The sequence below is a fragment of the Xenopus laevis genome, chromosome 8L, assembly GCF_017654675.1.
Source record: "Xenopus laevis strain J_2021 chromosome 8L, Xenopus_laevis_v10.1, whole genome shotgun sequence".
Lineage (NCBI taxonomy): Eukaryota > Metazoa > Chordata > Amphibia > Anura > Pipidae > Xenopus > Xenopus laevis.
Window position 1 is genome coordinate 5240368 of NC_054385.1, and position 21748 is coordinate 5262115.

At 38.1% G+C, this 21748-nt stretch overlaps 1 long non-coding RNA gene across 1 annotated transcript in view; it reads right to left on the reverse strand.

The window, feature by feature from the left end:
- Positions 1 to 611: 611 nt before the first annotated feature.
- Positions 612 to 21748, reverse strand: part of LOC121396860 — a 33850-nt gene continuing 12713 nt past the window's right edge. The window contains exon 2 of the long non-coding RNA XR_005963197.1: positions 612 to 2298. This is a non-coding gene — a long non-coding RNA (uncharacterized LOC121396860). The remainder of the gene's footprint in view (positions 2299 to 21748) is intronic.

Here is a 21748-nt window from a genome sequence, read left to right on the forward strand (position 1 = left end):
AAGGATTTCACTGATAAATTCCTATTTGTGCATTAGAACTGAACGGAGCATCTGGTGGCTCCCACTGTCCAAAATCTCCTTTGAGGTTTAGCTTTAGCGGTCAAGAACATGCGGTTTTAATAGATATGAAATTAAATCTTAACATTTTGCCAAAGAATTATTTTTATTCCTCGCCAAGACATTTGTATATCTGCTAAAGGGCAGGAAAAGGTTGGACACAAAGTCAAGGGCTTCTCAAAGAAGGAGAAGTTCAATGATGGACCTCTTTTTATTTGAGCAGGTTTATCAGTGGAATGAGTAGAATAATACATGTTAACACCGTACTTTCTAGTTGGTTTTCATACGTTTCTATAGAAAAATTAGCAATTCGAGTACCTTGTCAATATATGAATGCATTAAAAAAGTAAGAAGGATTTTCTTTAAGCCTGTCTCATCCAGGGCAAGAGACCCTTTAAAAGGGGTTGTTTGTCTGAGTTTCTTTTTAGTATGATGTAGAGAGTATATTCTGAGACAGTTTGCAATTGGTTTTCATTTTTTATTATTTGTGGTTTTTGACTTATTTAGCAGCTCTCCAGTTTACAACTGGTTACTAGGGTCCAAATTACCATAGCAACCATGCATTGAATTTGAATAGATTGGAATAGGAAAAGGAGAGGCCCTGAATAGAAAGAGGAGTAATAAAAAGTAGAGTCACACCAAGTAGGCCTAGTCTAGGGTATTGGAACAGCCTTCCTCCCCCCCCCCCCAATATGCCAGCATTTTTAATATAGAAGGTAACAGAGAAAATGAGGCAAACCCTGTCCTCCTATTAGGTACTGTACCTTTATTTCCCGGATATTGTTTTCTTCCATTTAGATTTGGAAAAATCACACTCACCGTTTTTCAGCCCCTCTCTTTAATAGGCGAAGTGCAGAACAAATGATGTCCAGGAAAGAAGAGATTGATAAAATTGTATTAAAAAAAAAAAGGAAAAAACCCTGTGAACTTGGAACTGGTAGAGTGTTTAGCACATGAAGTAATACTGCAATAAATGTATGGGATTTAAAGATAAAATAAATCTCTGGCTTTGGAAAGAGAGAAACAATAAATGTTCCTGCCAGACTGGCAAAAGCTCATTCGCGGGGCTGTTTATTCCATCTAGCAGAAAGGCTTGTGCAATTGTGCAATGTTAGAAACATTCGCTCCGACATTTTGAAACCACAAGTCCATTTCTTCAGTTTATGAACGTTCGCTGTGGCTGGGGATCTTGACGCAGCGCCAGAAAGGGGATATCAATTAGCAGAAACCAAATGAAAACGTAAACAAGAGAGTCCCCAAAAATTTGTAAACTCACACCCAACTTCAACATTGAAGGATGATGATTTAGCACAAGTTCTAGAACAGTTTAAGAATTAGTGAGAATGGGGCTGTCTGGCTCCGATACACTATATAAATCTCACAGCTTTTGGCATTTGCCAGGCTTCAATATCCACTATGTTTAAAATGACTTCTTTTTACTTTATTTAGCACATCAAACATTATGCAATCACATCGGAAATATGCATGAACAAAAACTGGCCAAGCTTAGAGAAGCACAATATTGTTAAAGGAGAAGGAAAGGCTTTGTGCACCAAGTGATCGTATTGACTTACCTGAAACCCAGGGCCATTGAGCATCACAGAGCGAACCTCTTGCATCTTCCTTTTTCTTCACGCAACAAAAGCATAAAAAATGTCCCAGGGGTGCCAAATGAAGGCTGTGATTGGCTATTTAATAGCCCCTATGTGGCAGCCTACAGGAGACTAGTACCTCGGCTCAAGATTTAGCCAAAGAGTTTTACATAAGATACAGATTACTTTTCAAATGGATCAGTGATGGTAAATCACTATTCTTTGGACTGTTCTAGAGACTCTTTTTTAAAGAAGGGCAGGCAGTAACCTCAATTTAAGGGCTCCTCTCACTAGGAGGTGTATATATCGCATCGATTGGGATTACTACACCCGACGTGAATGAAATATAAAGTTTTTGCATAACTGGACTTCAATTATTCATCTTGTGATCTGATTGACTTTGATGGCAGGGAGGATCACTATGTGAACACGGGATTAAAAAATGTACACTAAGGAGCTCATTTATTAAACCTTGAGATTTATTATACCCTGAAGCTGCTAAAAATTCAAATCCAAAAATACTCATCTCAAAGCTGTCGAGGTCCTGTAGAAGTCAATGGCATATGTCTCTGAAGTTGTTTCTTGACATGGTGATCTGCGCTGGAGAATTCCATAAAGTTGCATCTTCTGAATTGATGCTCAGTTTCAACTGTTTCAAGAAAACGTTTTGATAAATGAGTTCAATTTGTGGATGGGAGTTTGGTCGACTTCGTTTTGATGCAAAAAATTAGATAAACCTCCAGTTTTAGTAAATAACCACATTAAGTAATTTCTATTAACGCAGAAAAACAAGTACAGGTAAGGGACCGGTTATCCAGAATGCTCGGGACCTGGGTTTTCCAAATCTTTCTGTAATTTGGATCTTAATACAAAAGTCTGATAGAAAGTCATATAGACATTAAATAAACGCAATAGGCTGGGTTTGCTACCAATAAGGATTAATTATATCTTAGTTGGGATCAAGTACAAGTGACTGTTTTATTATTACACAGAAAGAGGGAATCATTTTTAAAAGTGTGGATTATTTGGATATAATGGCGTCTATGGGAGACGGCCTTTCCGGAATTTGGTACTTTCTGCAGAACGCGTTTCCACATAACGTTAATGTGAGACTCTACGAACTAAATAAAATGTAGCAGCACAGCTCTGTGTTTTGCGTGCCTCCCTTCATTCCTTCGATCCTAGTTTAAAAAATTGCCATCTTACAAATACAACTTTGTAGTGTAATCATTTACTTTGCGGAGAGTAACATTTACATGTATTTCTCTCCTAATCCGATTACTGCATTCAGAGGTAGGATAATGTACAGTAAGGTGGGCCATGTACAAGACAGATCCTATTATCTGCTTGTGTCTTGCTTTTGGGTTGTCTGTTGGAATAGATACAATAAAGGGTTCTTGCTCTGTTTGCCTTGGCACGCCAATCGTAACTTCCATATCAAATATCTAAGTGGAATTTCCTTTCTCATACATTCAGTTTAACATATGGGGTCAATGTTTTTCCTTTCCTGATGCCTGCTCGTCTGTTTTCGTGATACAGATATTGCATCGCTTCCTTTAGGCTTGGGCCAGACGGGGCTGAAATCAGTCTGATGAAATCCGCGGGCCAATTTCAGCCCCTGACTTCTAGCAGAATCTCCTCTTTTTGCATCCGGAAGTCTTATGTCAGTTCCAGTGCGAACACACTCGGTGGATTTCGGCTCGAAATGTAAAGTCTTGCATTCCTTCACTAAATCGTCCGAGTGTCTTTGGGCCAGAGCAGATACAAGGCTTCCGTACGTGACCGCTAAAGAGGATAAGAAGCGGATTCTGCTAGCGGTCGATGGCTGAAATTGGCCTGTGGATTTCAGTAGGCTGATTGCAGCTAAATAAACCAAAAATGGCACGTATTTCTGCTTCTATAGAGTAAAAATTTTAATAGTTTGTCAAGGATAAGTCACCACACGGTTTTGTTCACAAAAACCCCCAGTAGAAGGCTACCCAAAAATTAGAAAAGCGCTCAAAGTAAAATAAAGAGATCGGCAATTGATAAATGTAGTAGAAGTAAAGTTTAGTAAACTTTAAAAAGTATTTATTAGGACATGTGTAGCCCAATGCATTTCATGCCAATTGGGCACTTACTCGTAGGCGGATTTCAGCCCCCAACCGCTAGTCAATTCTTCATGCCTGCTCATGTCCGGAAGCCTTGTGTTGGCTCCTGGCGAACAGACTCAGCGGATTTCGGCGAAGAAACGCAAGTGTAATAAAATTACCTGTCCCTGGTAGTCTAGTGGTGCGGCGTGGACGCCCACCACGCTATCGGAGGGGACGCCCGCCACGCCGCTCCTCTTCCCTCTGTGTGCCGGCTTCCTAGTGTGCGCGCACTTCCGCTTTTTAAAAGCGCATGCGCGCTGGCGTGAAATTCAAATGTATTTAAAGGTGCAGTTTTACTTTTTGCATTGCCCGTGATAGGATTTGTTCCTGGTGCTGTTAGCTATTGCTATTCCGTTTGAATCTGATCCTGATTATCTGTTTTGATCCCTGCCTGCCTGTTTGACTATTCTGATCTCTGGAACCTGACCCTTGCCTGCCTTCGACAACTCTTCCTGCTAAATCCCTTGATTGACAACCCGGTTTGACCCTTGCCTGCCTGACGATTCTCGATGTCTACCTGTCTGACGATTCTCTTGCCTGCTCCATTTGTACCGTGACCGCCTAACTGACTTTTACAACAGTCGTGCCCCTTTGCTTGCCAGAACTCCTCGCTTTGCTCCTCTCAAAAAGTCCAGGTGGCATTTTAGTACTCTGAGGGCTCCTCCCGAAGCCAAAGGCGGTCACACTACTGGTGAAGCCGAGCCGAGACCAGGGAGCTTGGCATTAGTTCTGGTTTTGGGTGCCGTGACAGCAAGACTTTGCATTTCAAGCAGTTTATAAAAACCAATAATTTTAATAATCATTTTGAAATGAAATGCCATTTAGATAAATGGTAATCTGTGATCCTCCCCAAAACACAAAAAGTTGTAATGTCCCTATCATTAATGACACCTATTCCAACTTTATTAAGACAAAATATGTCCCTGACAGATTCTCCGTAACCCTTATCAATTAAAATACCGTTGAAGGGGTACTAACATTAGTGCTATGTTGCAACTAATTAGCAATTACGTTTGATTGGTCTAATGCACGCTATAAAGCAAAGATCTGATTGGTTGCAATGGGTAACTGCAAAGGTGCAACTGAGCAGCCCTTTCATAAGAACCTTTTGGTTCAGCAGCATGTAAGTAAACAGGGTCAGACTGGCCACCCAGGGTATTGGGAAAAATCCTGGTGGACCCAAACTTGTTGGGCCCTGCTCGCAAGCCAGTCGCTCCCCCCCCCCAGCCACCACCACATGTTTCACTGTCCATCTTTAATTTTTAATAGCAAAGTAAGTAGCTTTGGCTGGGGCAGAGGTGGGTCCTTTGGTGCCTGGGTGGTGGGCCCTTGAGTCAGGTACCCTGTGGCCCCAGGTAACCCAGTCTATATAAATCATATAGAACAAGTTTAGTGCAGGGGAAGATAAGAAGATAGAAACACTACAACATGAACTGCTATACTAGACTAAGTGTGCACTTAAACATAGACTAATAGAATCCAACTTGACCTATGTATGGTATTACTCCAAAATTCCTGGAAAGAGGAAAAAAAAAGTCCCATGGAGTCCCACCCTATCCCCACTCATGGGATCAAAGAAATACTTAAAGATTTATGGTCCATTTATGACAGGAACCTCCATTTACTCATTACTGATGTACAATTCTCAAAAACCATTGCTTCCGGTTATCTCTAGAAATTACTATTAAAAACCAGTGATTTGTGTTTCCGCTGTGGGAGCACACTTCTGTTTCAAGTTAGTGTTACTGAACTAACCTCCCCCTTGTGCGTATCCATTTATGGGCAGGAGAGTAATAAAAAAAAAAATCTACAATTATTCGTAAACAATGTGTTCCTTGCCACGTATAAAATATTTGGGAAACAGGATAATTTTAATGCCGGCTTTCCTCTGTGTATCAGCCTATTCCCCAGTCATATACTTTTAGCAGCTCCCTCGGTTACCCAGCCAATAAATGCTTCTAGAAAGATGCAAGGTCAGGCTCATATCTCAGCTTCTATGTGCCATGTCAACAAACGGATTTAGTATCTCATCTTTTGTTTTTATCCTGTATAAATACTGTGATACAATTTTAGTACAGGTATAGAATCCGTTATCCGGACACCCAGAAAGCTCAGGATTACCAAAAGGCTGTCTCCCATAGATTCCATTTTATCCAAATAATAACAGTAATAATAAAACAGTCACTTGTACTTGATCCAAACGAAGATATAATTAATCCTCATTGGAATCAGAACCAGCCTAGTGGCTTTATTTCATGTTTACATGATTTTCTAGTAGACTTTCAAATTACAGAAAGATCCCTTATATGGAATAGCCCAGGACCTGCGCATTCTGCATAACAGGTCGCATATCTGAACTAATAAACTGTAAACACAATAGGGTCCTGCATGGAATTGGGTACCTGAAGTTACCTAAAATTTTAAATATTCTGTACGTTGTGGGAGGAATTTGCAAGTTGTCATATACAGGGCTGTAAATACAGAGGAAGTAGATCCTGTGGCTGCAGGGGGCCTAGATAGTATAGGGTCCCCATGAGGCCCTAATTCATATATAAATATTGGTAAAACAGGTCAATCTCTAGACATTTTGGGGGCATGAAAAAGAATTTGCGGTGAGGCACGGTAATATCTAGTTAGTTTTGCCACTGGTCATGTAAGCTTATTTATCTAGCATTTTGTCAACCCTGCACTCCAACAAAATATACAGTGATGTCAATGGTAGCCAAGAGGTAGTAGGTTGGGTTGTAGATCAAGCTATTGGTGGTTGGATCAAGTAGAGGGACCAAGTTGGTAAAAATATGGGTTGCAGAGATTCCCAGGGCCAACTGGTCATAGCACGTAGAGTAGGGTCCCAGGCAGGCCCAGACTGGCAATCTGTGGGTTCTGGCAAATGCCAGAGGGGCTGCTGTATGGTGCCATAGAAAGTCAGTATTTAGTGGCCTGGTGGGGGACTGTTTGGGCCTCTGTGTACATGGAATACCAGGGCCTATTTTGGCTCCCAGTCCAGACCTGGTCCCAGGAGAAGGCTGAGCTGGGAAAAGGCAGGTAGATATGAACAGAAATAAGAATACACTTTAATAAGTGTTAACGAATTGGAAACACCTGTATTGAAGCACAGGTGGGTAACAAGGTAAGGATAAGTAAACACAGGCCAGCTGGTAGGCAAAAGTTGGGAAAAGTATAAAGTTTAGCATACTGGATGTTAACAAGGTACAAGTGCTTTGTCCAAGCAGTAGTCAGGACAGGCCAAGAACAGGAACAAAGGAAAAACTCCTGCAGAGAAGAAGAGCCAAATGATGCTTTAAGTACTTTAAAGTAACATTTTGCACCATTTGCATGCACTGAAGTCACTTCCTGAGGAATGTGTCTACTGGGCAAGTATGACCACTGCAGATTATTCCAAGACCAGCAAAGGTCTCCAACATACAATACAGACCCATGCCTCTCCTAGACCATATGTATATGTTTTAATTCTGGATTAATCGAAGATGGATTTTAAGAAAGAGCGAATACCTTCTGTTGGCCTATAGTGAAAGGGATTAATTTGCACCTATACGTTCTAATGAAACTTAGTTATCGCTGTATAGTTATGGGTCTAGTGAATCCCTACAAGTTCCATGTGACTGGATGGATTACTCTGTTCAACATATGATAAACATTATAACAAAGATAACACATGACCCCAGCCAATCCCATGCGGTGGAATTCTGCTACGCAAGGACGCACTTGGTTCCAAAGTGAATACAAAAGGAATTGCACCCCAACTGAACGTGCCAAACAAGCAGTGTTGTCTTTCCAAATTGAGCTTCTACATAATAAATACAGCAACTTTATGTCCCACAAAAAAAATAATCATCTCTCTTGCGTTGCTGTGGGTAACCAGGAGACATTTATGGTAGCCATTTATTCTACCTCAAATTCCATTCCTTTGAGTCATGTGACAGGTTCTCAATGGAACGCATGACCTAACAGGCCGATCATCTCCAGACACATGTTCTTTATTAGTCTGCTCAGGATCAGTTTTATTAAAAATGGCCTTTGGAAGTGTAGATTTGTTGCAGTTGTTTCCGTGAAGATATGGGGAAAGTTCTAAACTCCCAGTCAAAGTTTTTTGGTTTTTTTCAAAAATCTGCTGTAAATCAATTTGCTTTTTTTTTGCCATGGCAGATACTGTATATATGTACAGTATATGATCCTATTACTTTGCTTTTGTTCAAGCCATGACACAAACCTATTCTAGATCAGGTTTGGATAGAGAAGAGCCAGATTTTTGTTCTATAAACAAGGCAGGGACCCCCAATCGTTGATTCAAACACTAGACTCTAATTCTACCTTAAAATGAAGAATGAGAATGCTAGAGGTTCACATTCATATGACTATGGATAATTTTCCATTCACTGGCATTAAGGAGGTTATTTAATCAAAGGTTGAGTTACCAAAAAAATCAAGTTTTCAAGGGTACAAAAAAACAATTTTTTTTTTTTTAAAATCTAAATTTTTTCGCAATTTGTTATACCTGAACCTGGAAATAGCTTGAATCCAAAAATATGCCAGCTAAAACCTGTTGAGGTCAATGGCAGAGGTTCCTTCAACCATAATAGCCTTCATGATCTCTTTATTCAGTGGGTTTCATTTGAAAATTCAAATAATTAAGGCGAGTCAAGTTTGTTTGTTTTTTTGCCAAGAACTTGATTAATTCAATTTTTTGGTTCTTCACCCAAAATTCAATAATAAGAGTTTTTTTACATTCAAGTTTTTTCATAAATTAGAAAACATTCAAGTTGTGAGTTAATTCAGGTATAAAAAAAAAAAACTCACAAACCTCTAAAACTCGGCCTTTAATAAATAACCCCCTAAGTGTTTATTTATTTGGCTTCCCATTACAAGTAAGGGATCTTTTATCTGGAACCAGAAATCTCAGAATTATGGGATGGCCATAGGCTCCATTTTATCTTAATAATGCACATTTTTAAAAATAATTTCCTTTTTCTCTGCAATACTAAAACAGTAGTGTGTACTTGATCCCAACAAAGATATAATTAATCCTTATTGGAAGCAGAACCAGCCTATTGGGTTTATTTCATGTTTATATGATTTTCTAGTTCATGTCACTTCATTTGTCCCTTCACTTGTCTCCTTTCCTTCCACTCACTAATTACTGCAGCTGTTTTACACTGGTTGCCTTGGTTTGTCAAAATAAATCATCAATAAGAAAACATGTACAGGTATGGGACCTGTTATCCAGAAACCAGTTAACCAGAAAGCTCTGAATTATGGAAAGGCCATCTCCCATAGACTCCATTTTATTCCAATAAGCCAAATTTTTTTAATTTCCTTTTTCTGTGTAATAATAAAACAGTCGCTTGTACTTGATCACAACTAAGATATAATTAATCCTTATTGGAAGCAAAACCAGCCTATTGGCTTTATTTCATGTTTATATGATTTTCTAGTAGACTTAAGGTATGAAGATTATAGTGAATAAAGTACCCCCTGTTGTAAATGATAAGGATTTTATATGTTACCGAGGAGTTTCATGACCTTATACAGGTCATGGAACTCCGAGGTAACTTCTAATGTCCTCATGAAGAGGTATGAAGATCCAAATTATGGAAAGATCTGTTATCCGGAAAACCCCAGGTCCCGAGCATTCTGGATAACAGGTCCCATACCTGTAATAATAAAACAGTCGCTTGTACTTGATCCCAACTAAGATATAATTAATCCTTATTGGAAGAAAATCCAGCCTATTGGGTTTATTTCATGTTTATATGATTTTCTAGTAAAATTAAGGTATGAAGATCCTTATTCGGAAAACCCCAGGTCCCCAGCAATCCGGACAACAGGTCTTATACCTGTATCAAACTTTAGGACTTGCATGATAAACAGATCATGTTTTAGGTGGTATTTATGCAGAAATAGTTGCTTTTCAGATGTCTTCAGACAGTCAGCACAAGTATGAATATGGATGTTAATAAACTTTTTCGTGGGAACGCAGATATTATACATATGCAAATTCACATATATTATGGAAACAAAAGGATGTAGGTTAGTAAGTAGATATGGTGTCCGGTTTTAAAGCATAACATGCCTTGTTGGCATCTGCTTGCTTTTTCTTTTAACAATATTATAACAATGCGTGAGAATATTTTTAGGGCAGTTGAATAAAGTATCCGCACTGGACGTCTCCAGAGAAGTAACCGCCACATGTGCATCTTCACAAACACACGTTTCTTCAATTGATTGAAGCAGAATCTGGAGGACAGAGATTGTATCTACAAAATAAAAGGTTAATTTAATTTCCTGAGTCTTGGACAACCAGATGCATGGATCTGAGACGGACCGAGATGGGAATGATGTGGCCCAAATATTAAAAGCATCCTCGTCTTGAGCCTTGTTTTGATGCCTCAAGGCTGGTGGTTTTATATATCTGCCATGGTTATCTAGAAGCCGACAATATCATATACAGTAACATATGTATAATGTCTGGGAAAATATAATATTTAGAAGGTATAGGACATGTTTAAATTGAGAAAAGCAACATGGTGTGAGTTTATTTCTTGGCAGTACAGCAAGCTGAGGGTACTGTACTATAATAGAATGGTTCCCTTGGAAAAGTAGGCTAGACTTTTACTAAATGCCACTTGGTAGGATCGAGGCAGTGGTATTATTTACACTGTAGTGACATTTAAGTTACTGTGACAGTCCTCTTTGGGCAAAACAAGTACATTTAATTTTAGTATGACATAGAGAGGGAAATTCTGAGACAATTTGCAATTGGTTTTCATTTATTATTATTTTTGGTTTTAGCTTTTTATTCAGTAGCTCTCCAGTTTGCAATTTCAACAATTTGGTAGCTAGGGTCCAAATTCCTCTAGCAACCATGCATTAATTCGAATAAGAGACTGGAATATGAATAGTAGAGACCTGAATACAAAGACGAGTAATTGAAAAGTAGCAATACATTTGTAGCCTTACAGAGCATTTGTTTTTTAGATGGGTCAGTAAGCCCCATTTGAAAGCTGGAAGAAAAACTATAAAAAAAAGAAAAAAAGACCAATAGGAAAATTGCTTAAAATATGCCATTCTATAAAATACTAAAATTAACTTACAGATGAGCCATGCCTTTAAAAAGGATTATTGCTGAAAACAAAACAAATACACCAAATATAATTGCAGTCAACAAAAAGAATCTCATAGTTCTACTATTTGTCTCCACCAAGTCGATCTATTGAATTCATACTCTTTGCAAAAGAAGCGTTAAAAATATTAAAGCAGTCTTTCCAAACTGTTGGGCTGCCACACCCAAGGGTGATCATCTTGAACGCCCGTTAGGGTAAGACTTGGGAAGAATGCCGAATTATTCAACAAGATACTCCTGGAAGTCAACGGTAAAGGTCAGTTGGAGTGATTGCTTCTTTGCCACCCTGGATAATTCTAAAATGATTACGGATTAACTGAAACAGCTAAAAGAGATCCTGGGACCAAATAATGGAACATAAAGGGGTGGTTCACCTTAAAGTTAACTTTTAGGGGGTTATTTATCAAGCTCCGAATTTATCTCAGTATTTCTAAGATAAAAATCCGAGCAACTTCAAATTCCCAAATGGACTTTTTTTTATCATTCAAAAAAATAGGTTCGACAAGTTTTCAGACTTTTCCACAAAAAATCACAAATTTCAGGGGTTTTCTGACTTTTTGTCCCAAAATCATCGGATATCGGTACAGACAGCAGCGCAAACACTGTGACCTTCCCCATTGACTAATACAGAACCATGAGAGCTTTGCGATGCCGAGTTTTCGGATTCGGAGTTTTCATACCATCGGACTTTAATAAATGCAGGAAAAATTTAGATTTTTTGGATTTAGGGACTGAATAAATAACCCCCTTAGTATGTTATAGAATCGCTAATTCTCAGCAACTTTTAAATCGGTCTTCAGTTTTGTTTTGAATTATTAGCCCTCTTCTTCTGACTCTTTCCAGTTTTCAAATGGGGGTCTCTGGTCCCTTCTAAAAGCAAATGTCATGCAAGGATGCAGAATTAGGGGGTTATTTATTAAAGTCCAAATGCCAACAACACAAAAAAATTTGTTTGTTTTTTTTTTTTACTATAAAATTGGAATTTTTCATCCAAAAAAAACACACATTTTCCAGAATCTAGTATACCCTGAGGATGGAAAAGGTCTGAATCTGAAAATCCGGAATCTCAGACCTGCTGAATTTGTGTAGGAGTCATGGGAAGGTCCCGAACATATCCTGATCTGGGTTTTGTGCAATAATCCAAAAATTTCACGGTTTTCAGGCAAAAATCCGAAAAATTCATACAATTCAAATTTTTCACAATTTCTTCGAGTTTTTTCTCCGGACATTAAATTTTCAGACAAATGTGCTGATATAAAGAACCCGTGCGGATTTGGTCGGAGTAGATTTCAGAAAATAGATATTTTCGTATTTTGATATTTAACCCCCTTATTGTTTTTGCTACTTTTTTTATTACTCATCTGTCTATATGTCCTATTCATATTTCAGTTTCTTATTCAAATCAGTGCATGGTTGCTAGGGGAATTTGGAGCCTGGCAACCAGATTGCTGCTGCATAAAAAGCTAAATAACTTAAAAACCACAAATAATAAAAAATGAAAATCAAATGCAAATGGTCTCAGAATATCCCTCTCTATATCATACTAAAGGTTTATATAAAGGTGAACAACCACATTAAAGGGAGGCTTGTCCCAAAAGAACCTGAACATTGATATAAGGCACGGCCAATCTTGAACACTAGCAATTGGTAGGAGAAAAGATTAATTGGACTGTTGGGCTGCCACACCCAAGGGTGATCATCTTGAACGTCCGTTAGGGTAAGACTTGGGAAGAATGCCGAATTATTCAATAAGATACTCCTGGAAGTCAACGGTAAAGGTCAGTTGGAGTGATTGCTTCTTTGCCACCCTGGATAATTCTAAAATGATTACGGATTAACTGAAACAGCTAAAAGAGATCCTGGGACCAAATAATGGAACATAAAGGGGTGGTTCACCTTAAAGTTAACTTTTAGGGGGTTATTTATCAAGCTCCGAATTTATCTCAGTATTTCTAAGATAAAAATCCGAGCAACTTCAAATTCCCAAATGGACTTTTTTTTATCATTCAAAAAAATAGGTTTGACAAGTTTTCAGACTTTTCCACAAAAAATCACAAATTTCAGGGGTTTTCTGACTTTTTGTCCCAAAATCATCGGATATCGGTACAGACAGCAGCGCAAACACTGTGACCTTCCCCATTGACTAAATGACAGAATCATGAGGTTCTGGAGGAACTCCATTTCGTTTCTAACATGTACTTTATTTACTGTATATGGCTGAAATGACAATAAAATCCACTTGACTTGAGAGCTTTGCGATGCTGAGTGTTCAGATTCTGATTTTTCATACCATCGGACTTTAATAAATCCTGAAAAAATTTTGATTTTTCGGATTTAGGGTATTCAGAATTTAATAAATAATCCCTTTAGTATGTTATAGAATTGCTAATTCTAAGCAACTTTTAAATCGGTCTTCAGTTTTGTTTTGAATTATTTGCCCTCTTCTTCTGACTCTTTCCAGCTTTCAAATGGGGGTCTCTGGTCCCTTCTAAAAGCAAATGTCATGCAAGGATGCAGAATTAGGGGGTTATTTATTAAAGTCCAAATGCCAACAACACAAAGAAATTTGTTTTGTTTTGTTTATTTTTACACTATAAAATTTGGATTTTTCGTCCAAAAAAAACAAACTAATTTTTCAGGATCTAGTATACCCTGAGGATGGAAAAGGTCTGAATCTGAAAATCCGGAATCTCAGACCTGCTGAAGTTGTGTAGGAGTCATGGGAAGGTCCCGAACATATCCTGATCTGTGTTTTGTGCAATAATCCAAAAATTTCACGGTTTTCAGGCAAAAATCCGAAAAATTCGTACAATTCAAATTTTTCACAATTTCTTCGAGTTTTTTCTCCGGACATGAAATTTTCAGACAAATGTGCTGATATAAAGAACCCGTGCGGATTTGGTCGGAGTAGATTTCAGAAAATAGATATTTTCGTATTTTGATATTTAACCCCCTTATTGTTTTTGCTACTTTTTTTTATTACTCATCTGTCTATATGTCCTATTCATATTTCAGTTTCTTATTCAAATCAGTGCATGGTTGCTAGGGGAATTTGGAGCCTGGCAACCAGATTGCTGCTGCATAAAAAGCTAAATAACTTAAAAACCACAAATAATAAAAAATGAAAATCAAATTCAAATGGTCTCAGAATATCCCTCTCTACATCATACTAAAGGTTTATATAAAGGTGAACAACCACATTAAAGGGAGGCTTGTCCCAAAAGAACCTGAACATTGATATAAGGCACGGCCAATCTTGAACACTAGCAATTGGTAGGAGAAAAGATTAATTGGATCTAATGACTATATGGTGGGACAATGATAGATTTTAGAAGAAAGGTTTTTATTGGTTCAGATCTTGAGAAACTTACTTGGTAGAACCAACTGACTATTGTGACGTCACCCTCCTATGAAAATGTCAAAGGGATTTCTGTGGACGAAACGGTTACTACGGAGAGAGAGATTTATGGCACAAGGTTGCTAGACCCAAGCCAAGCCTGACTCTTACATTTAAGCTATAGGTGTTAGACCATGAATAATCTCAGCAGTCTCATTAAACCAACTCTGGCCTAACTAGTCTGTTAGCAGTTGCACTGGGAAACAAAACGAAATAGTTGTTGCTTTACTCCTGCATTAAGAGATTTAACTAGCTGCTTCAGCCGAGGCAAAACAAGGTGGTTCTAAAGCTCCCAAAACAAGCTTAATGACACACCTTTACCTAAACATGTTTGAGGAGAAAACTCTGTTTTTTGATATTTCAAATTACAACCCATTATGCAGGAATGGGATTACAAAAGGAGCCAGACACATTTAGGTTATGTTGAATATTGTCCTATCTTTCTGTATACTTTCTCTTGGACGCCTGTGCAAACTGGAGCATCTCTCTTTAATCCCGGAGGCAGGTAGTAACCTGAAACAGCTTTCCGCCTACTAATTATGCCTTTTTACAACATAGATTCCCCCAAAGTACCTTTGATCAAAAAACAGTTTACACAATTGTGAGTTCATTGTAGTCTGAATGTGCTTTAAAAAAAAATTTAAAATGGCAGCTTAGCATACCCAAGCCTCATGATTCATTTCCTTTAAAGGGCACCAAATTATGGACCTGTTTTTTTGAACCTGTAGATCTGAGCTTAATATAATATTGATGTCACATATGTCTTGGAGAAGACAATCGGCCCATATTGGCCTTGATATAATATTGATTTCACATGTCTTGGAGAAGACAATCGGCCCATATTGGCCTTGATATAATATTGATGTCACATGTCTTGGAGAAGACAATCGGCCCATATTGGCCACCGCAACTCAAAAGTCTTCTCCTACATAGCATAATGAGTGCTTGTCATAATCAGTGCTTGTCATTTGTTATGATCTGTGTGTGAAAATTACAGTACAAGTGCAGGACCTGTTATCCAGACCTAAAGTCTTCCTGATGGGGGGGGTCTTTCCCAAATTTGGATCTCCTTAAGTCTACTAGAAAATCATCTAAACATGAAATAACCCCAATAGGCTGGTTTTGCCTCCAATAAGGATTAATTATATCTGAGTTGAGATCAAGTAAAAAGGTATGGTTTTATAATTACACAGAAAGAGTAAATAGTTTTTTTTTTTTTAAAAAAAAAAATCAAAAAATTTTGATTATTTGGATAAAATGGAGTCTATGGGAGACAGCCTTTCCGTAAGTCACAACTTTCTGGATAACAGATCCCATACACACTATATATATATATATATATAGATATAGATATATATTTACACCTGTATATATATATATATATATATATATATATATATATATATATATATATATATATATATATATATACTGTATATATAGTATATATATATATATATATATATATTTTGTGTGTGTATGGGATCTGTTATCCAGAAAGTTGTGACTTACGGAAAGGCTGTCTCCCATAGACTCCATTTTATCCAAATAAAGGTCTGGATAACAGGTCCTGTACTTGTACGGTATATATACACAGTATTTGCTTGCTTTTTCCTAGTTTTTTTATTCCTGTAACCCACATTTTTGTCACTCTTTTTTCTTTTACAAGGTACAGGTATGGGACAGATTATCCAGAATGCTCAGGCTTTCTGGATAACGGATCTTTCCATAATTTGGATCTTCATACCTTACTACTAGAAAATCATATAAACATGAAATAAAGCCAATAGGCTGGTTTTGCTTCCAATAAGGATTCATTATATCTTAGTTGGGATCGTGTACAAGCGACTGTTTTATTATTACAGAGGAAAAAATATTTTTAAATTGTTAAACTTATTGGTTGGAATGGAGTCTATGGGAGATGGAGCTTTCTGAATAACGAATCCCGTACCTGTACTACTGTAGTTAAAAGGCACCTCCCTTTTTCTAATTTCTTTTGTTTGAATGGATAACGTGGTATAAACAATAACTGTCAAATCACACCAAAAAAAAAAAAAAAAAGAACACTTCGTATGAAGCGCTTGCTGCAGGACCCCCCCCCAATAAACCATTATATGGATTGTGCCACACCCCCACGTAAACTACTTCTAACAGTAATTCTATTTCTAGGTATAACATGGTAATACTAAACTGGTGGAAGGTGGAACTAACCTACATAGAAGCTAAATTAGCTTCCTATTTATAATACGGTACAGGATCCGTTATCCTGAAACCCGTTATCCAGAAAGCTCTAAATTATGGGAAGGCCATCTCCCATAGACTCCATTCTAACCAATAAATGTAACCATTTAAAAATATTTTTTTCTCAGTAGCTTGTACTTGATCCCAACCAAGATATAATTAATCCTGATTGGAAGCGCCTATTGGGTTTATTTAATGTTTAAATGACATTTTAGTAGACTTAAGATATGAAGATCCAAATTACAGAAAGATCCATTTTATGGAAAACCCCAGGTCTTGGGCATTCTGGATAACAGGTCCCATACCTGTATTACCAGGCAACAAAACATATCATATACAGTAACAACACATGAATATGAGGATTCCTAAAATACAAAGGTCCTTTCAGTTGAGTCCCGTTTCCACTCCATGAGATTACCCACTGTGGAATTGCAGATGGCCAAGATGTGTGTATGTGAGAGTTGCTTGGGAATTCAAGGTCACACAATCTAATTGGGAAGGATTTCATCCAATGGAGACTTCTGTCTGACAGCTAGCCGCTACCTGAAGTCATTGGAGAATTGTGTCCAGTTATTAAAGCTGCCGATGTATTTCGCTAGGCATCAGATAAAAGTCGGGATGCACAAATGAAAGAAACATATCTATAAATATATAAAAACAAAGAGCCAAGGTTTGCTTAGTGTCTTGTATGAAACTCTACAAGGCTGAAACATAAAGTATCCGTCATCTCACACAATGCTGCTCAGGAAATAGCTTGAGATCTCTGGGATATTACTACATTACCTACCACAGCTCTAATCAGGAATATACTGGAACTGCCAGATCCCTCTTTATATTTGTTGTTAAAAATATGCTCCCGCATTGGTTCATACAGACCAACTAGTACGCTACCCCCCCACCTGCGGGTTTCCTTTTGCTTCTCCAATTTCACCCCATAGTCCTCACACGTACTGATGGGTCATTGGTTTCTGATGAAATTGACCCGAGTGTTCATGTCTGTTCAGTAAGGAAATCTAAGTCCCACTGCTGCCGAGAACAATGAGAATAAATAAACCTGAATGTGCTGCTTGAGATGTCCAAACACGATTAAGGAAAGGAACTAAATGAACTACACAAACACATATTATTGTAGAGTTTGGCACCTTGCGGGAACGTCTTGCAAACATAGTAAAAATAAAAGTTGATTGGTGAAAAGAACCATTATGTGGATTGTTTTTATTTGTTGTACGGGTAAGGGACCCGTTATCCAGAATGCTCGGGATCTGGGGGTTTTCCCGGATAATTTCCATAATCATGTAAATATTTATAAACCAAAAAGGCTGGTTTTGCTTCCAAATAAGGATTAATTATATCTTAGTTTGGATCAAGTATCAGGTACTGATTAATTATTACAGAGGAAAAGGGAATACTTTTTAAAAAAATTATGATAATGGAGTCTATGGGAGATGGCCATTCCGTAATTCGTAGCTTTCTGGATATCCAAATAACGGATCCCATACCTGTAGTATCAAATCACTTCCTGAAATGATCCAAATACAAAATCTATAGGAAGGCAAGACCATCATCTTATTGTCCTTCTTGTGTTTCCGTAAAGGAGAAGGAAATTCCACTTGGGTGTGCCCCCAAGTGATTGTATTTACTAACCTGAAACCCATGCCGGTGCTCCTATCAGCAGAAAACTGCACTGGCCTGGGCTTCTTCCAACAAGCACCACGGATCGATCCTCTTCAAGCTTCTTCTTTCTTCAAATTTCCAGAGGCAGACGCATGCGCAGTAGAATGAAATAGCAACTTTTTAGTAATAGTTCTGCCTTTTGCTCTTCTGCGCATGTGCAGCTGCAAGAAGAAAGAAGAAGACGGAAGAGGATCGCTCTATGGTGCTCACTGGTATAACCTCGGGCTGGTGCAGTATTCTGCTGATAGGAGCACCAGCCTGGGGTTTCAGGTAAGTAAAAATAATCACTTGGGGGTGCCTAACTTTTGGATCCCTCAAGTGGAAGAAGACTAAGTTTTACGATGTTCTAGAATACGCTAGTCTTAGAAACGTTTCAGTTAATCTTCATTTTTATAGTTTTCAAACTCTTTGCTTCTCCCTTTTCTGCCACTTTCCAGGTTCAAATGGGGATGACCGGATTAGGCAGCCAAAAAATGATTTATGATTTCATTCTTACTTTGTATATTTCTTTTCAAGTTCTCTCCTCTTCGTCTTCCAGTCTCTTATCTCAACAATGTCTTGTTCTTGGGTCCAGTTTACCTATAATCCCTGAACTCTGTTAATTCCAGTGAGTCGTTTTTTCTAGGTCACCGCACATTTCTATTGTACATCGCTGTACAGACTTCCCTTATATCCTTGTTTATTTACACTGTGCATATTCTTAGTTGCATTTCTCTAGATCTTTCTTCCGACTGAGCCTCCAAAACGGAGCTTAGTATCAAAAGGTGAGGTCTCACCAGTGGTAGATTTATTGAATACATGAATACATTTTCCTAAGCAGCCTTGTATTTTATAGCTTCCCTCATTTGCATGGTGGGCTAACTTTTAAATCTTTTGAATTTATAATTCCTACAGCTCCTTCCTTCTATTTTCACCATTGATAAATCTGTTTTGGTATGCATTTGGCAATAGGATTTCTGTGCTCTGTATCTTTTATTTTACCTTGTTAAATTCAAAATAGTGGCTCCAATGTGTCACTGAACATTGTACATCCAGCACTTATTAGTGCAGCCTATTCCTTCCTCCCATTTGGACCATAATATTGGGTGACATTCATTAGAAAACAATGGAGCCTAATTTCAGTCCACACACATATGAAGATATAACAGGTCCATATCCAAGTTTCAGTGGCATTGCCAACGGGAGAGTAGACCCAGCAATTTATATTCAGCTTATGCGGATAGGATGGACCTTTGTGCATTTTTATTATGGGGACCTGGCATTTTCTTTTTCCTTTTTTTTTGTTGGTACAACTGAAATGCCGCTGCCCAATGGAATTGTCAAAGATGGCATTGTGCAAGTGCATGGAATGTTAGGATGTAATTTTTGAGAAACGTGTCAGTAGAGAATTGCTGGCACGGCACATTCTGCAACGAAGGCCAGATTTCTCCATAAACATATGCTCGGTGTTGATGCCGTGCTATAAACATGGGCATCAGATGGAGAGTTCTACAGGAAAGCCTTGAAATAGACTTCGCATGTAAGGTGTTTATACTACTTCACTATCAGTTTACGCAATTTTTTAAGTATATACAACATATATTCATGGCTGAGAGGTTGGACTTCCAACCTCTCCTACAGTTAGAAGCACAGAATATAGATAGTTTAGCATTGGTATGTGTACATATATTTTTTATAAAATGTGAGTGTACAGATAGGGACCATTTAGAGGGGTTGAATTTGAGGGCCATTGTCTATTTTTAACCCAAACACCATTTACCTTTTTTTTTTTCCCTTTTCCAAAATTTAATGGAACGGTTTATGACCCACCGCACAAAGAACCCAAGGTCGGAGGGTTATTGCCTGAAACTATGCATATTGTTCAACTGCATTTTAGGAGCGCATTTGAAATCTCATAACAAAAGCAAACTCCCTTAAGTGAAAAAGTGTCAGAGATTCCATGGTGAACTTGATCTGTTTGCAGTAATAAGTCAACTCTAACTGGCACTTTGATTATTTTGTATTATTTTACAGCACAAGCCAATCTCATTATTTCTGTATTATCTTACAGCATATGCGTATCTCCTTATTTATGTGTCTGTGAGAACCTAGAATAATAGATAAGCTCCCTGTGTTTAAATACAGATAAAGCAGGCTCCACTGATGTGTTCCAGCATTATGGCTCAATACTATGTAGTGGAGGGCTGGCAAGGGGCCCACTCTACCATTAGTGCAGCAACGCTATGGCTTCTTATTGCATACTGAATGTATAGTAGATTTTCTTTATTTGTATATTTATTTATTGGTATTTATATACTGTTTACAGATATTGTACATCATTCACATCAGTGAAGAGAACCACTGCATCCCACGTTGTCCCCTAATGGCATTTGGAACACTAAGAAAATGAATAGTCGATCTTGTGTTCTTTGCTTCCAACAGGAATATATTTAGGGTTGTGCACATGCATTTTTTGGGGGAGGGGGGGAAATCAAAGCATCAAATATTTTGTACGAACCTGCCTGGGATGCAGGACATTTTTGTCACCAGTACACATTTTTTTCATGATGAAATTATCAGAGAGGGCAGTGAAGCGTGTCCAAAGAGAGAATGTTTTCAGCAAGGAATGTGATTATAAATGAGAGGAAGTCAAATTAGTGGGTGAGAATGTTGGTGCAGTCAGTCAGAGTAACACACGCTGGAAGAGCACATTATGATTTTCTCAGGAATGTAAAGTGAGCCCCTACTGTAGGAGGAAAATAAAACTTTCTACCCTCCTCTCTTTTCCAAGGTTCATGAATAAGAAAGGAGCCCAATTGATCTCCAAGTGGAACTGTACCCATTGTTATGGGTCGGTTAGTCCCTGCTTGAACCGATTCTTAGTTTATGGGTTTTTTTTGTTTTATAAGAAGAGAATGACTTCCATGCCTGCACAAAACTAGGGTTCCTGGTAACGACCCAAGCACCCTCAATATATAATTCGTCAGTTCAGTACAGTTAATGTGCATGATATCTCTGGAAAGCAAGGAATGGAGTGGTGGGAACAGCCACATTTTTGGTTCCCCCAAGAGAGACGGCTAATTCTAGAGAAGAAAGAGGACTACACAGCAATCAGGAAAGGAAGAGGGGATTAAAAAAAAATGTAAAGGCACAACTATTTGTTTTAATAGTCACAGCAGAGAAGAACTGCTAACCTATCAGAAAATGCTACACTTAAACAAACATGGGGTTGAGGGAAAGGTTCCTCCATTACGATCCCATGTGCAAAGTCATAAATTGTCTGACATAATATCTGGCATTTCTTTCTTTGTTTCTGCTCGGTTGACTTGGAAACCTGACCTCTTTACATTTCCTATTTTCTCCCTTGAAAGTATGCCTTCTGGCCTTTCACCTCCTCCATTCAGTGCTGGAAGAATCTGCCTACACTAGGGCAATATAATGCTTAACATGCCAGAACTTCCAACAGTGACAATGAAACAGAGCCAGATATCACCTACCAAGAAAACTCAAAAAGAAGATTTTATTTCCCTGCCTT